Source organism: Meles meles, chromosome 5, assembly GCF_922984935.1.
Source record: "Meles meles chromosome 5, mMelMel3.1 paternal haplotype, whole genome shotgun sequence".
In the NCBI taxonomy this organism is placed as follows: domain Eukaryota; kingdom Metazoa; phylum Chordata; class Mammalia; order Carnivora; family Mustelidae; genus Meles; species Meles meles.
In genome coordinates, this window is record NC_060070.1 from 29,857,985 (window position 1) to 29,873,566 (window position 15,582).

Consider the following 15,582-nt stretch of genomic DNA (forward strand, 5'->3'; position numbering starts at 1 on the left):
AAAACAAAAGTAATATTTTGTAGGTCAGGATATTGAGAATCAAGTGGGCTTAGTGACTTTCGAATTCATCTAATAAACGGATTAGCTTAAATGTGAATCAAAGATCGTTAACCTTTGAAGTTTCTGTGATACTCCTAATGATATCTGTTATGCAGTGACTATTTCATATAGTTTAAGGGAGAAAGCCAGAAATATGTATAAAATTGCCTTCAAAACGAATGGGCATATATTCTGAAATGCCTACTATTCTCCACCACCAACAGTAGCCTTGGTCTTGAACAAATATTCGCACTCTTGGGACACAGTAGACCAGGTCTGTTTAGCTTTAATGAAACACAAATAACAGCCAATAGAGCACACACAATAGAATAGCAGATTCTCCTGACTTTCAGGGCAGCTTCTGATTGTCTTCATTACTGTACTGAGACACACATGATCAAAACAGACTCAGCCACGTAAATGAGGAACTCCTCAGTTTAAGGAATTGTTTCTGGCATTCTTTTAGGTCTTACTTTGCGGGTCACACAGTTCTGGGAATGACATGGGTAGCCCCTGCTCTCTAGCTTAACTACATTGCATCATCTAATGGTTACTAACCAATTCTATATTATAAATTATCAATCTGAGCAGGCAGCTGGCTACATGGCAACCTCAGCAGGATTATCATTTATTTTGTATCTGATACATTCCAATATATTGCATGAGTAAGGGATACAAAAAAGATTATACAGAAAGTCAAATTCTCAGGCATTCTTGAAGTTAGAGGAAAGACTACAGGACAGTTGTTTAACCATTCCTTTTCAGATCCTATCAGACTTATGCATTTGACTTAATTGGAAATACATAAAGCCAATTTCTTTCTGCCAAGGGCTCCAATAGGTCCTGCTTCTAATTTTCTACTGAGATGTTAGATTGTTTTCTCTTCATTTAAGGTCTATTCCCACATATGTATAATCTCTCTTTTCAGGTTGGAGAATGTTCTGAGGGTAAAGATCTCATGCAAAAGAAAAATAATAATAATAAAGTTAGAGACAGAGGACCTATGTTCTAGTCATACTATTCCTTAACTTTAGGACATCAAGGAAATATGTTGAACTCTCTGATTCTTAATCGGTATAATAAGTGGGATTGCCTATATGATATCAGAACCTATTTACAAATCAAATACTTTTTTTAAAAAAAGATTTATTTATTTATTTATTTATTTATTTATTTGAGAGAGAGAGCACAAGCAGAAGTGGCAGAGGGAAATGGAGAAAGAATCCCGAGCAGACTCTGAGCTAAGCGTAAAGCCCTAAGTGGGGCCTGATTGCATGACCCCGAGATCATGACCTGAGCCGAAAACAAGAGTTGGGTGTTCAACTAATTGTGTCATCCAGGCACCCTACAAATCAAATATTCTGTATATCTCTGAATCTACCAAAATAACTCACACAGACTATAACATTAGTTCGGAGGGAGATTTGGGATGCATTCCATATAATGGTGTATATTTTTTGCTGATAAGAGAAAGGGAAAATCTGGAAACAAGAGAGGCAGCTAGGCTATATTTTTACTTTCTGTTACTTTCATTCTGAGACTCTGTAATGATTGCACACCACTGCCCATTGTCACTTGCAGCAGTCTCCTGTGGGAAGAGTTAACCTTGCCTCTTTTGTTGTGCAGCTTGGCCATGTGAATTTTTCTGGAGGAAGAATTTGAGTACAAGTGACATGACAGTTTTGAGAAGAACCTTTAACAGCCACTACATTTTTCAGTAGCTTACTTGAACTTTTTCATCTGTTTCAAAGCCAGCATGTTTTAGTCGTGTTGATCCCACTGAAGACACAGAGCACAAAATCACAGCAAACTTGTAGCTTACATGTAATGAGAGAATATACATCTTTGTTTTGAAAGTCACTGATACTAGAGTTGTTATCAATTCATGAATTCCATATGGCTCAATAAGCAATATCAGAAACAAGATTTCTACATAGCAACATCTAAATAATTTATATCTCAAAGGAGATTCATGTGTGTATCGCCTTTTGTGGAAATGTTTAAGCCTATGTAATTTAACCTCCCACAAAATATATGTTTGCATGTGTCTAAACAAAATAAACTAATCCAGTCTGACAAAAGAACATAAAGTAAAATTAATATTTGATATTTTAATGCATCAGATGAAAGTAAGATGCACCAGCTGACTGTAATTAAATTTATACTACTTATTCTATTTGGGTTTGGTGATCGTCAAAATACCACATACTAAAGTGTTCAAATTAGATGGTTGAAATAAACTAATTTGACAATTTCTCTACTTCATGAACTCCTTCATATAATCTCCCCAAATTGTCATTAGCATTGTGATTGTCAGTGACTCATGATAAGAATTGATCAGTAGTAGATTGTAATAAAAAATAAGTGATACATTGAGTAATCAATTTCAGAATTCTTTCTATGACTTTAAACCTTACTCAGATGAAACACAGAAAGTAACATTGAGGAAATATTAACAATGATTTTGAAATAATTTAAAATTCATTTTTGGATATTTTTCCAGATTGGTTAGAAAAATATATGACCAAAATACTATTCTCAATGAGCTCTATAGATGTAGATTTAACCATTGTATTCATTTGCTTTATATAAAGAGAATTAATAAAAGAAACATTGAAATATTGCTAATTAGATTGGGCTCTGGCTTCAGGTCAGTGGAGGCGAGGCGGCCAGGACAGTAGCTCCCACCCTGCACCATGTAGGCCATCAAGTGTGTAGTAGTGGGAGACAGAAATATAGTTTGGCATTAAAACCTGCCTATTGATCAGTTACACAACCATGAATTTCCTAGAGAATATATCCCCACTGTGTTTGACAACTACTCTGCCAGTGCTATGGCAGATGGGAAACTGGTCAATCTGGGCTTTGGGGTTACAGCTGGACAAGAAGATTAACATATTCCATAGCCTGTCCCATTCACAAATAGATGTATTCTTAATTTGCTTTTCTCTTGTGAGTCCTGCACCATTTGAAAACATTGGAGCAAAGTGGTACCCTGAAGTAGGACACCACTGTCCCAAAACACTCATCATCTTAGTGAGGACTAAACTTGGTCTCAGGGAGGACGAAGCCACAATCGAGAAACTGAAGAAGAATCTGACTCCCATCACCTAGACGCAGGGTTTGGCCGTGGTAAGGAAGTTGGTGCTTTAAAATGCCTGGATCTCTCCCTTCTCACACAGGGAGGGCTCAAGACAGTGATGAAGCTATTAGAGGAGTTCTCTGCTCCACTCTCATCAAGAGGAGGAAAAGAAAATACCTACTGTTTAACTGTCTGGGGTCCTCTCCTGCCCTGTGCCCCTTGGAACCTTTGTACGCTTTGCTCAAAAATGGTGGAAACTGCACACTCAATTTCAAGTTTTTGTGACAGATTAGTTTTTCCATAAAACTACTTTGGACCAATCAGTAATTTTTAGGTTTTATCTGTTTAAAGTGTAAAACCTCAAACTTACCCATTATATTAAAATTTAGCTCTAAAATGACGAGATTTCTTAAAGCCATATTTTTCAAAAGCTCCTATTCTTGCTCACATTAAGAGTTGTCAAAATACTTTGTGAACTAAGTTGCATTTTGCTGAGAACAGTAAGCCCCAAACCATTCAAGACCTTTGTCTTTAAGAAGAGTCTGAAGTGTCTCTTTGGAAATACAGACACTTCCAAAGAAGTTTCTGACATGGAAAGCAGCACAGCCTCCTTCATGAAGCGTTGCTATCTACCACACCCCTAGTTTATCAACCCCTATCTGTTCCCTAACACTGTACTGAATGTCATAATGGAATGAGTGTAATGGCTCAACTCTTTGGATCAATGTTTTTAAATTTTGTAGTGAGATTTAAACAAACAAACAAACAAAAAACAGTGTATTCGCTTTTGCTGAGAGTTTGAACACACCTCTTACTCCTATGTCCCTCTGACAAAGTGTCTATTCTAACCGTGAGTGTACCAGGTGGGTGTGGGCAGCAGGTGTGGTGATCCGAGGTTGAAGAGACTATTTTGACAAAATATGGAGATTATTTTTACCATATTGTACATGCCATAATTAAAATGAGTGAAAGTGTCATGGGTGAAATTTTAAAAGGTTAATCACTAATGCAGTAAATGATGAAGAAAGGTCAGTGTTACCACTAAGTAGTTTTAAACTTTACCTTTATTCTCAGACTTGCCTTCCTTCCTGAAATTGGGCATTTAATTCATCTTTGAACTGGTCATGCCCATAGTTGCTAACTTAGTGCTTTTCTTATAGAACCCCTTCTTAATGAACAATATGCCTCCTTGTATTATAAAATCTTTCTGATAATGCATTAGACATTTTTGTGTAGGTTAGTAAAAGTGCATTCTTCTTTCTTTGTTACTTTATTCAATGCTAATAAGGGGTTTCTTTAGTTTTCTAGGAAATAGGTATAAAAATCACATGTGGCTGCTTTATAGTTTTTGAAATATTTTAGATATTCCTAAACTATAAACTTTCTTAACATCACTGTCTTGCCAGATTACCAACCATATACCTTGACTAACGCTGACCCTCCTCTTGGCTTAACCCCCATGGACACGCCCTTCCTATTGCTCTGCCTCACCATGTTCCTCTGGATCTGTGAGGTTCTGTAAGGCCCTGCTCAGGCTAACAAAGTTCTGTGCAACTTACTCACTGACAAGAAGACACCTTTCAACCAACAAAATTTTTTAAATCGACAGTTGTAGAATTGAGGGGTGTCTTTACATTGATTTTTTTGCTAATGCAATTAGCAATATGTTTTGCATGTATTACTTAATAAATCCTTGATTCATAAAAAATTATTGCTAATTTTAAAAATCCTAAGTAAACCTTTATACTTAGTAGTCTTCTAAATAGAAAAAATATATATATTTAATGTCTTAAAAATTTGTCAATGTTTTAAAGTTTTATAGGGATAATATAATCTTTCTTTTTTTCTTTTTTTAAGATTTTATTTATTTGACAGAGAGAGACACAGTAAGAGAGGAAACAAAAGCAGGGGGAGTAGGAGTGGAAGAAGCAGACTTCCTGCTTAGCATTGTGGGCTCAACACCAGGACCCTGGGATCATGACCTGAGTTGAAGGTAGACCCTTAACGACTGAGCCACCCAGGCACCTGGGACAACACAATCTTTCCCCCATATTGTGTTGCCATATCAAAGTATATTCTTCAGATATATTTCTAGTTTTTTTTATTCTTGTAAGAAAGAAATTCATGGAAAAGATAACTACTTACATTATTTATTATAGTAATATATAATAATACCTTAAAATAATAAAAATAATACCTTTTCCTTAAAGATGTCTCCTTAAAGATTCCTAGAATCTGTGAATATGTTAGGTTATTGGCAAAGTTTAATTAAGGCTGTAGGTGGAAGTAAAGTTGCTAATCAGCTAATCTGAAAATAGAGGTTATCTTGAATTATCTATGTGGGCTCAATGTAATCAAAAGAGTCCTTAAAAGTAGAAGATGGAATTAGAAGAAGAGTCAGAAAGATGGCAGCATGAAAACTGGCCCAATGTAGCTAACTTTGATGATGGAAGGACAGGGCCATGAGCCAAGGAAAATAGAATCATGAGAACAATAATAACAAAGAAAAGAAATGGATACTAGGGCCTCCCTCCAGAAAGTAGTACATCATGGCAATGCCTTAGTCTTAGCCAGTCAGATCTATATCAGACTTCTGATGTACAGAACTGTAAAATAATAAATCTGTGTTGCTTTAAGATACTAAATTTTTATAACTTATCACAATGACTATAAAAGTTAGTACATCTATCCAATAAATCTCATTATAGTTCTTGAGCAGTATGTAAACTTACTATATTCAAATTATGTTAGGAATGAAAATAGGAAAAGAAGAAAATGGAGAAAAAACTGATAAATGAATTCATTCACTTATTCAACACATATCTGTTTGGTAGTATAGATATATGATAGCATGTATCTATAAATAGTATGTCTATAGCATATCTCTATATCTGCATATATAGAATAAATGTATTGATAGCAGTAATACAGAGAATCGGTTGTTGTGAGGAACAGCCAAGACAGATACAAGAAACTGGTTAGGAGGCTGTTTTTCCAAAGAAAGGAAAATACATAAAGACCCATGCTTCTTTATTAGTGCATTTTGAAGTAGTGATGAGGGTAAATAATGTGTTTAGATATCTGCGACATATGTGTTGTGACATCCAAATACCTGTGATTTCTATTGGTGGCAAAGCGGTTAGGTTTTAAAAATACTACTGTAGCTTGTAACCATCACAATAAAGTGCTAAAATTTTGTTAAAGGTAGTGAAAATAAAAATATTATTTTCTCCAACTATGTTCAAGTATCTTTCAAGTTCTGTATATAGATATCTTTGGCTCAGTTCTAGGTCCAATGATCCAGGATTAACTTTCCTTAAATGCCTGCTAAAAGCAAATTTAATTTTTTCTCTGAAGGAATATATTATTCTTAGGTATCAAATCATGCAGGAAATTTTCCCTATTGCAAGTCTGAACAGAGGCGCCTGGGTGGCTCAGGCGGTTAAAGTCTCTGCCTTTGGCTCAGGTCATGATCCCAGGGTCCTGGGATCGAGCCCCGCATTGGGCTCCCTGCTCAGCTGGGAGCCTGCTTCCTCCTCTCTCTCTCTGCCTGCCTCTCTGCCTACTTGTGATCTCTGTCTGTCAAATAAATAAATAAAATCTTAAAAAAAAAAAGTCTGAACAAACAAAAAGAGAGCACTTCAGTCAACAGTTAGTAGAATGCATACTCTTCTCATGTGCACATGGGATACTCACCAAGATAAGCCATATTCTGAGCTATAAAATAAGCCTGAACAAATTTAAAAGAATATAGGTCTATGGACTCTGAAAAACAACCTGAGGGTTTTGAAGGGGCAGGGGTGGGAAGTTGGGGGAACAGGTGGTGGGTAATAGGGAGGGCACGTATTGCATAGAGCACTGGGTGTTGTGCAAAAACAATGAATACTGTTACGCTGAAAAAATAAATAAAATGAAACTGAAAAAAAAAAAGTCAATGGAAGCAGAATCTAATTTTTTAAAAATAACTAAATTGATTATTTCTAGCCAGACTAACCAAGTAAAACAGATAGAAAATAAAAATACCAAGATCAAGAATGAAAGAAGTATATTACTACTAATCTCAAAGACATTCAAAAGATGATAGGAAATACAGTTAACAAATCTATGCTCATCAGTTTGAGCATTTAGCTATAATGAACTAATTCCTTGAAAAGTGAAAACTATCAAAACTCACAAAAAAGAAGTGAATAAACTGAGTAGTTCCATATCTGTTAAAGAAATTTTATTTTTATCTATCATAATCTGAAAAAGATAACTTCAATCTCAGATAACTGCACTGAAAAATACTGTTAAATATTTAAAAAATAAATAACACAAAATTTATATATTTTTCCTGAAAACAGATTGTATCAAAAGCAGATAAAATCACTAGAAGAAAACTACAGAACAATAACTTTTGTAAATATAGATACAAAAATCCTTCACAAAGTACTAGCAGAATAACTTATTTTTAATAGATTGATATGAAAAACAAATATATATATAGATATTTGCATATTTGCATACAATGAATGTACATGTATGTATACATGAATATATATATATATATATATGTATATGTCTGTATATATGATAGCTTTTTCTCTTGAGAAGGCCTCCAACAAGCAGTGACAACAAAATAGTGATGAACACATTGAACACATCTAGTTTTCAGATCTTGGTTTCTAAATGTTATTTTCCAACAAAAAGAACCAGGATTCCTTCATAAGATGACTGACTCTAGTTAGGAAAAGGAAAGGACAAGATGAACATGGAGCATCTTGTACTGTCATAAGGAAGTATTTGAAAAGATAAATAAATAAAAAAGGATTGGTGGCATATCATCAAAAGGACACAGGAGCCAATCTGGAAAGAACTCCCCATGGCCAAAGTTGGAACAACTAGAACAGCAAAATAAATGAAGTTCATTATAACTCAAAGAATCAAATAAATACACATATATTCATGTGTCCAAAATAATAAGATACACTATTGAAAAAGAAAGTGGAGAAAAGGGAAACTCTTCATTACAGAAAAATTTCAAGTAAATATGGAAGTTATGTGGTCATAGAAAATCAGTATGCATACTTCATAGTAGTGAGTACTGCAGGTATAATCCACTGATGAATACTATATTAGCAAGACTAAGAAGAGGTCTCCATTGCCTCAAATAATCTTAAAATATACATTAATTGATGTAATTTTAACATGTTTTACAAATTCATTAATACCCTTCTTTCTGGAGACAAATTTAAGTATCTTTTCTTTGAATATTGGCTGGATTTGGTGAATTGCACCAAGAAGTAAAGTATAAAAAGGAACAAAATGTAACTTTAAAGAGGAAAAATCTGGAAGACACCATCTTTTTTAATATTTTATTTCAGTATGGTTGACACACAATGTTAGATTAGTTTTAGGTGTTCAACTTGGTGATTTGAGAGGTTTATACGTTTCACTCTAAGTGTAGCTACCATCTGTCCAATTGCATTGCCATGACTTTATCACTGACTATATTCCTTATGATCCATTTTTTATTTTCATGACTTACTCATTCTATAACTGGATGCTTGTATATGTCTCTCCCTTTCACTCATTTGGCTCAACCCTCATCCCCTACCCCTCTGGCAACCATCAGTTTGTTCTCTGTATTTATAGTTCTGATTCTGCTTTTTGTTTATCATTTTTTAAGGATTCCATTTATGAATGGAATTATATAGTATTTGTCTTTCTCAGTTTGACTTATTTCATTTAGCATAACACCTTCAAGGTCCATCCATGCTGTCTCAAATGGCATGATCTCATCCTTTTTATGTCTGTGTAATATTGTAATATTGTGTGTGTGTGTGTACATACACACACACTAAAATATGACATTGCACATACTATATATATATATAATATATGAATATATATTTATATATATAATTTCTTAATTTTGATAAATGAAGTGTTTATGTAAGATGTTAACATTTGGAGAAACTGAGCAAGGAGTGTATAGAATCAGTCCTTACTATCTTTGCAATTTTTCTGCATATCTAAAATTATTTCAAAATGTTCAAACATAAGAACAATAACAGAAATAACTAGAAACGCAATAAGGCAAAACTATCTGACAAAAGAATATGAAGAATAACAGTCAATAAGAATAGATTTATAAGTAATCCAGATAATGTAATCATCATGTGCAGACTTTAGAGTAAGTATGGTTAAGATAACCAAGGAAATAAAGGACAATATAAAAATTTCACCAAAGGAGGGGCGCCTGGGTGGCTCAGTTGGTTAAGCGTCTGCTTTAGGCTCAGGTCATGATGCCAGGATCCTGGGATCGACCCCCACATCTGTCTCCCTGCTCGGCGGGGAGTCTGCTTCTCCCTCTGCCCCTCCCACTCTCTCTCTCTCTCTGTCAAATAAAAAAAAATTAAAAATCTTAAAAAAAATTCACCAAAGGACTGGAAAGTATAAAAGAAGTCTAAAAGAAGAAAGTATAAAACAAGAATGTATAAAAGAACTTGAAGTTACAGTAACTGAAATTAAAATCATCAAAGACCACATCACTTTATTGAAAACACTTTTCCGTTCCTATTTTATTTGAGTTTCCTGAGTATTTGAAATTGTTCACCAAATGTCTCTTTTAGCTCTTATTGCTTCTTGCTAATTTTCTTCCAAGTGTTCTTTGTCTGATCAGTCCCTAGAGTCTTCCTTCCTAAAAATCCTTCCATTATGTTACTTTAGCTCTATACACCCAAGATTTCCAGATTTGTGTTTTATGTCATCCTATACAATTTCTTATCAATTGTCTTTGAAAGTGTATAGTGTACACCTCAAATTTGACAAATATTTACTTATCAGCACTTTTTTTACTTTCTAAAAAATTGTTTTCCCAAAAAGAAATTAAGCTCTTTGAATATTTGTTTCTTTGAAACCCTAAAGTGTTTAATGTTGTGATTTGCACATAGAAGACACTAAAAATATATTAACAAATACAACTTTTACGAGGATTCTTATTACAGTTTAGTGTCACATTATTACAGTTCCAGAACAAATGCAAATATTCTTAGTATTTATGGCAGTATCAGGCTTTCAAAACTAATCTTTAATAATCTTTTTCATTATGATGACATCATTTAACTTGTTAATGTTTTAGAAATGACTTACTTGGAAAACTAAAATGTCAGTTTTAAAAATCCTCTGTGCAAAGCAGAATTTCTTTATTTATGTTTCTTAATTTTGAAGCTAAATAAATTATTTTTCTCATGTTATTACACTTCATCATTTTAATTATTAAATGTGCTCAAAGATGAAAATGACTATGAAAGGAAATGCCTTTTTTTTTCCACAAGCAGCATTTACTGATTATTTTGCTCTAACAGGTACTTTGGGAATGAAACACAGTTATTCTGTGCTTCCAGCCTATTTGTCTTCTGAATTATCAGACATAGTCACTAGGCATCCACTTACGCAGCAGAGGAACTAATATTCCTGATGAGGGCAATATATAAGTCAATCTGTGTTTCTGGTACAGAATGTGTATAAGCAAAACGCAAAAACTAATCAAGCTAACTAGACTGTGCATTGATGAAATGAGTGAGGTGTATGAGTTTGCTTTTTAACTGGGAAAGTAAGACACAAATGTAAAATAATAGAAGCATAATTATTCTCATAACTTCTGTTTAATGGCTTGTTGAATTTAAAAATATATACAAATTTCTTATTAGATTTATTTATTTTTTTAATTAATTATTTTTTTTTCAGCGTAACAGTATTCATTGTTTTTGCACAACACCCAGTGCTCCATGCAATACGTGCCCTCCCCATTACCCACCACCTGGTTCCCCCAACCTCCCACCCCCTGCCCCTTCAAAACCCTCAGGTTGTCTTTTATTAATGTGTTCTATCACATTGATTGATTTGCGGATGTTGAACCAACCCTGCAGCCCTGGAATAAATCCCACTTGATCGTGGTGAATAATCCTTTTAATGTACTGTTGAATCCTATTGGCTAGTATTTTGGCGAGAATTTTTGCGTCTGTGTTCATCAAGGATATTGGTCTGTAGTTCTCTTTTTTGGTGGGATCCTTGTCTGGTTTTGGGATCAAGGTGATGCTGGCCTCATAGAATGAGTTTGGAAGTTTTCCTTCCATTTCTATTTTTTGGAACAGTTTCAGGAGAATAGGAATGAGTTCTTCTTTAAATGTTTGGTAGAATTCCCCTGGGAAGCCGTCTGGCCCTGGGCTTTTGTTTGTTTGGAGATTTTTGATGACTGTTTCAATCTCCTTACTGGTTATGGGCCTGTTCAGGTTTTCTATTTCTTCCTGGTTCAGTTGTGGTAGTTTATATGTCTCTAGGAATGCATCCATTTCTTCCAGATTGGCCAATTTGTTGGCGTAGAGTTGCTCATAGTATGTTCTTATAATTGTCTGTATTTCTTTGGTGTTAGTTGTGATCTCTCCTCTTTCATTCATGATTTTATTGATTTGGGTCCTTTCTCTTTTCTTTTTGATGAGTCTGGCCAGGGGTTTATCAATCCTATTGATTCTTTCAAAGAACCAGCTCCTAGTTTCATTGATTTTTTCTATTGTTTTTTTGGTTTCTATTTCATTGATTTCTGCTCTGATCTTTATGATTTCTCTTCTCCTGCTGGGTTTAGGGTTTCTTTCTTGTTCTTTCTCCAGCTCCTTTACGCGTAGGGTTAGGTTGTGTACTTGAGACCTTTCTTGTTTCTTGAGAAAGGCTTGTACCGCTATATATTTTCCTCTCAGGACTGCCTTTGCTGTGTCCCACAGATTTTGAACTGTTGTGTTTTCATTATCATTTGTTTCCATGAACTTTTTCAATTCTTCTTTAATTTCCTGGTTGACCCATTCATTCTTTAGAAGGATGCTGTTTAGTCTCCATGTATTTGGGTTCTTTCCAGCTTTCGTCTTGTCTTTCAGAGTCCATAGTCTCTTATGGTTCGCCTCCCCTTCCAATTTTTTTTTTATAAACATATAATGTATTTTTATCCCCAGGGGTACAGGTCTTATTAGATTTATACATTGATAATAACTTTAAAAATATTTCACATGAGAAAAATGGCAGTTTAGAACATTTAGTGTCTCTAAGCCAAAAAAAAAAAAAAAAAAGTGGAGGAAGAGAGAATAAAGGAGGGAAGGGGAAATTCCCCCACAGGATAGTATGGCTGAAGTTGGAAAGCAAACTAGCACAAAAAAAAATTTCATTTATTATTATTATTATTATTATTATTATTATTATTAGATAAAGCAGTCAGTTGAGCTCTGATGAGCTTAATATGAATACATGTATTCTGTACAAATCCAGTGTACCACCGCACTCTAAGCAACCACATCACATTTGTTCATTAAAGGATGAACAGCATTTTCAAAGCTGTTTAAATTCTGGAAAAGAGGATGCAATGTTATAGATTGGTAGTTCATTATTCAGGATCATGAATTCAGAAGAAATCTTTTGAATGTATCTTGAGATCTGTGTTTGAGATTAGGTTTTGATGTGGTTTAGGGTCAACTAGCGTGTTTTGGAGAAATTGATCCAAAATGCAGGTGCTTTACTCTTATTTTCTCCATGTAAATTTCCCTGCATTAACTTCCATCAGATTGTTGATCTCTGTGTAGGCAGCTACTCTTCAATAGTTCTTTAAACGATATGATTATAGGAAGTGTATCAGTTTAAAACATGTCAACACAACTTTAATTTCCTCCACACATTACTCGTCCATTCATGTTGTTACACAATATTTAAAAATCCCAAAACCTTGTTTTATAATATGACCCAACTCAAAAGTACACAATGGATAAATGCATCCCTAGTCTTATATCAAGATTTTGCATGTTAGTCCTGATACTTGTTCATTATTTTATAATAGAGATCATGACAACAACAATTTTACTTTTATTTTCCTGGTGGTCTTCAAAGTTTGAAGCATTAAAAAAGCATATGAAACATTAATATTTCAACAAGTCTATTTTCTCCCTTCACCTAGATATTCTAAGATTTGTACATCCAAACTATTTTTTTACATTAATGTAGTGAATATATTTCAGCCATTTTAATAATATTTATTTGGGACTGGGGTCTAAAGTAAATACATCCAGCTGAAACAGCCCCAATATTGTATGTTACCATTGTCCTCAAACTTGTTCTTTTTTCATGTTTTAATTTTGAAAAGTCATTTCTCCTTGCACTGACAGGAACATTAGCTTTTTTTTTTTTAAGCTTTTTAAAATTTATTTGACAGGAAAGAAGAGAGAATACAAGCAAGGGGAGCTGCTGGCAGATAGAGAGGGAGAAGCAGGTTGCCCACTGAGCAGGGAGCCCTCCTCAGACATCAGTCTCAGGACCTTGGGATCATGACCTGAGCCCAAGGCAGATGCATAGCCAACTAAGCCACCGAGGGGGCCCCTAGCTTTTTTTTTTTTTTTTTAATATTAGTGATCTGTATGAGTGCTAAGGGGAGGAAAAGAGACACAATGCCCTATAGGAAAAGAGCCATACATTTGGAGTGAAATGTGTTTGCCTTTTAACTGTGAAATTCGAACAACATTAACTTATGTAATATACTTAAATTCTAAAAGAATCAACTTCCTTAGATAAGATATAATACAGTTTACATGTAAAAAATGTAATTATGACTTCTGTATAATCACTACTGTAATAAGCACATAAGGTTTATACATGAAGGCATTTTTAATTATAAAAGCCTAAAAGTACATAAAATCATATTTTAATTGACTAGGTTGTGGGGAATACATTTATATGTCCACAGTTTGTGCATTAAAAATAAAAGTGGATAAAATTGGGCATTAAATGTGAAATGATAAAATAGTTAAGACTCTTATATAAATTAGTTCATAATGAATTCACTGATAGACAATAAGCATATTAACCAAATTCCATTTTTTTAAGAGTACTAACCACCTTGCCAAGAGCTTTATTTTTAATTTGTAGTTAAAATAATGCAACTTTGCAGAATTTTATTTGAAATGTGAAGCAAGATACAATTAACAGGGGAAATGCAAATGCAAATTAATGGTTGTTTTCATAAGGGATTTAATCTTCATGCTCATTTAACAGTAGGTGATTATTGTGTGTTTAAAATTTTACTGTGATAAAATATTGGTTCTAGGTGTATAAAATAAAGAATTCATACTGTTTAAACTAAAATATTATGATTTGTTTTTACACTGACACTCTTCCATATTATATTCTCTGACTTTTGTGTGAAAAAGTGAAAATTCATTTGAGGCTTAAAAAAAATTCATGTGGTATTAAATACAATTTTAATATGTTCTAATATATGTTCGAGGTAGATTTGATTTAAAAAGAAAGAAATATTTAGCGAATTCAAGGAAATACATTGAGTTGATACACAGACACTGCATCAAAATTAATTCCATATAGTTACTGAATATTAAAAATACATGGAGAAAAAGAGGAATAAAATGAGATATGTGTAAATATCCCAGGTTAACTTACAGTAGATGTTGACTCTAATAATGTCTCTAAACTTTCTCTGGCTGTACCACTTGCTTTCTGTCTTCAAAAATTAAAGACAATAACATGATTAATTTAGAGGAGAGAGCGTAGACTGTCAAAATATATTAGAAGATAAAAGCATCTGCAATTGTGAAGCAAACTTCTTTCTCAACAACAACAACAAACATAATAAGTCAGTAACATCAATATTTTAAATCGTAGTTGTTAAATATTTGCTTTTACTAAAACAGTACAAAGATATACATGTGTTGTTGCTTCACTTGGAATGATTCCAATAAATTAGTCTCTGACCTCTTTCTCATAAACATTTCTAAGGTAATTAATAACTCTTGTTAATATGGTAAAAGTTTAGAAATTATTACATATTGGTAAATTCATCACTTAAACGTAATGGATGACATTTAAAATTATACGATACAATAAATTACCTGAATATTCTTTTTCACTGTAAACTAACTTTAAGCACACATTTTAAAGCATAAATATTTTATCACATTGCCATCAATGGAAGAGCCTCTTGATGTTGAAACGACTATTCGATGGCTATGGAGGATAGGAATACCACAGCATTCCCCATGGAGTAGGACATCAACATTTTTTTTTTTAAAGAACCAAATTATTTTTAATTTCTTGTATTCATATACATAGAAGAATGATGACTGATAATTCAGGAGAGCAAAATCAGTTTTCCTAATTCAGAGCGCATTCTATAGATGCATACAACATCTCTATTTAGAAGGAGAAGTTACTTAAACACTAAGACGAAAATATTCCTGCGTAACCTCCTGTTACAGTATCATAAGTAAAACCTTGATGAGAAAGTTTGGTAGAGTAAATGATAGGTGGATTAATAGGTAGATGCCATAGAGATTTATCTTCCATATTTTAGATTATTTAAGGAGTATTTCCTATGTATAGAAATTCTGGATAAATATATATGAAATATCTTAAATCTCTTCATAAAAATAATT

The 15,582-nt window shown here is 33.5% G+C and overlaps 1 pseudogene; it reads left to right on the forward strand.

Moving 5' to 3' along the window:
- Positions 1-2,735: 2,735 nt before the first annotated feature.
- LOC123942110 lies at positions 2,736-3,406 on the forward strand (annotated as a pseudogene).
- The last annotated feature ends 12,176 nt before the right edge of the window (positions 3,407-15,582 follow it).